The sequence below is a fragment of the Lactuca sativa genome, chromosome 5 (genome assembly GCF_002870075.4).
Source record: "Lactuca sativa cultivar Salinas chromosome 5, Lsat_Salinas_v11, whole genome shotgun sequence".
Lineage (NCBI taxonomy): Eukaryota > Viridiplantae > Streptophyta > Magnoliopsida > Asterales > Asteraceae > Lactuca > Lactuca sativa.
In genome coordinates this window covers 260,254,709-260,257,667 of record NC_056627.2, presented here as the reverse complement: position 1 = coordinate 260,257,667, position 2,959 = coordinate 260,254,709, and the positions used below count along the sequence as shown (strand labels likewise).

Below are 2,959 nucleotides of genomic sequence, written 5' to 3'. Positions count from 1 at the left end.
AAGATGATCATGGTACATACTATGTACCAGTAGATCAAATATACAAAAATTCATTGCAACTTTAAAATGTAATGGTGAACATCTCTATTCTATTCATGGCACCAATAAAAAGCTTCGTTGCTTCAATCCTATAAATCTTAAGGAAGATCCAACAAACAATCTAAGATGTTACAAAAATCAAACAAATTAAAGTATGTTGCTATTTTTTGGTTTAACACTTATAAAAATAACGAATTGGAGGAGAAAAGTATCATTTTCTTTCATACATAATTTCATCATTGCAACACTTTCTTTGCATCTATAACTCCAACCATGCATGTTGTCGACCCAATTTAAGCTTGTAATAAGTAAAATTTGATAGTTAAAATACATAAAGGTTCAATGGACAATCGAAGTATTAGAAGACTTTAACTCACATATGATCAAAAATGTATGTATGAAATAGCAAGATATCAAGGGAACACGGTATCTAATGTCAAATCCCACATGTTCTAAAATAAAAAAAATAAATAAATAAAGAAGGCATTAAAATTCAAAAAAATCTAGTATAAATCTTGTTAAACATCACAACAAAACAGTTACCAGTAAAAAAATAGATCCACATTTACCAGCCAACCATTACTTTAACCTGAAACATAAACATAAATTTAACACATTTGGAAGGTGTAATAGAAAAATGCACTACAAAATCCATTTTCATTTAAAAAGTAATCACAACCCGCTATCATTCAAAAGAAAAAAAGATAACCAACAGAAAACTAAGTAAAAATGTTATGTGTATTAGGGAGGGGAGGTCTAGAAAACTGAAAATCATATACGAAATATATGGAGATAACGAAATTACATAGATACAGTCTTTAGCACCAAATACCAATAAGAAAAGTTATTTGAAATTCATGATTAAGCTAATGTATAATATTGTTTATGTTAGACATTTCATCAAACACCTATTAGGTGTCATCATAAAACATCACTTTCTAAACCTCTCTCGTCATTTACCTGCTGCAAGCATTAAAAAAACATTAAAAATATAGTAAAAATCTTGTAAAACTTCATAATTGCATTTTGTAGTGCTTCATTAATCTTATTTTAGAAAGAAATCCAGTTGAACTATTGCAATTTTAAGAAGATCATACAAGATTAGAAGTGGAAACTTTTTAGGGGTTTTGGGTGTTCTTCATCAGAAACAATTAATGCAGTGACTAAAAGAAGAAAATCAAAGTACCTTCATTTTCCGACGAACTCCATCAAAATATTTACCCCCATATCACCATATCAGTACTGTGCCATCAATTTGATGTTATTCATGGTGGGGATTAAGGTTCGATTAAAAACCCTACAAAATTCAAATACCAAAAAAATTTGAGAATCATGAGCGATGTAGAAAAAAAGAGGTCATCAGTTGCATCGTTTCTCTTGTAAGAACGATTCATGGAAAAAAGGATCAAAATTGGGCTGATAATCAGAGATTCAGCGAGATTTCATAAATCTCAAAATCAAAAAAGTTTTGTTAATAGAAAATAGAAGGAATTCCAAAATCGAAATTAATATAGATGGAGAGAAAATACATACCTACTCCTTAAGCTTGTGGTGATTGGAGAAAAAAATAAAGATTTCAAAAGAAGATGGCAGCATTGATATAGCTAGCTATGGTTTGGCGTATAAAATGGAGATTTGGTTTCCAAAACCGAAGGAGAAATTAGAGGAGGAAGAGGCGTGATACGGGGTGATTGAAGAATGATTTCAATATTTTTTTATTTGAGTTTTGAATTTGAATAGAAAAAGAAGACGAAATCAAAGTGAAATGAGCAGGAAAAAAGAACGCTAAGATGCCAGAAGGATACTTTGGATCTCAAGGGTAAAGCCGGAAATTCACATTTGTTATTTGAGCGGGAAAATTAGATGTGAGGGCTCTCAGCGATTGCCACGTGGTAATTTAGTACTTATTTATTAGATTAGGGGATTCTAATACTATGACAAATCGATATTGTTTGAAAAACAATAAAAAAAGGAACAATAATATAAAATCTAATCTTAAATGATTCCATGAATTACAATATTATAATATTCTTAATAGCAAATTTGTTCACCAACTATTCATAATAAATACACTCCAATATATTATTCTCAGTAGTTATAATTTTCAAGCCATTAAGTCTTTTTGTGACACTCTGGACCATAAGACACATTACTATAAAAATACCCTTTAATGACACGTATTGCGTGTCGTAAAACTCACAAATGACATGCAATGCGTGTCAAAGAAGACTCTGTCATAAAGGAAGATGACACATTTTTTCGTGTCGTGAACTTACAACAAGAATTTACAACACGCATTGCGTGTTAAAGAATGTCCTGTCATAAAGGAATACGACACGTATTTGCATGTCGTAAACTTACGACGCACATTTATAACACACAATGTGTATCATTAAATTCCTTGTCATAAATGAATACAAAACGCATTTGTGTGTCATAAACTTCAGCAACCAAATAACGATATGTATTTATGGCGTGCATTTGCAATGTGCATTTACAAAGTACATTTACGCATAATACAAAAAAAAATATAATATCAAACATTCAATTTCATCTAAATCTCAAACAAGTTATCAAAAATATTGTATTTATATTATATGTCAAAAGATGATGCTACCTAACATTTTTCATGTACAGTTAATAAAAACACTGTACACAACATGTCAAAAGACGATCTTACCTAATATTTCACAGCTATATTGTTTGTGGATACAAAATATCACCGATAAATGAATCATGTAACAAAAGTCGATCATTCTTTATGGATTTCATCTGTGTAATGAACTTTTCTACCCCCGACTTGAGAGAAAAATTGCATATAATGTTTTAGTCATAAAAAATGATAATTTCGTTAACAGTGAGTAGTATGTTATATTCAATAAATAAACATAAAATGTAAATTTTCCTTTCGTATTAGAGC

General features: G+C 29.9%; 1 long non-coding RNA gene across 2 annotated transcripts; it reads right to left on the bottom strand.

The window, feature by feature from the left end:
* Positions 1-319: 319 nt before the first annotated feature.
* Positions 320-1,833, bottom strand: LOC111878403 (uncharacterized). 2 transcript variants are annotated; one of them, XR_002845726.3, is made up of 3 exons: positions 1,573-1,830; positions 1,226-1,336; positions 320-628 (listed from the first exon to the last, which is right to left on the bottom strand). It is a non-coding gene; the product is annotated as an uncharacterized LOC111878403 (long non-coding RNA). The 2 variants fall into 2 exon arrangements; XR_002845723.3 differs by lacking the exon at positions 320-628 and adding an exon at positions 635-1,002 and having other exon boundaries at positions 1,573-1,833.
* Positions 1,834-2,959: the final 1,126 nt, after the last annotated feature.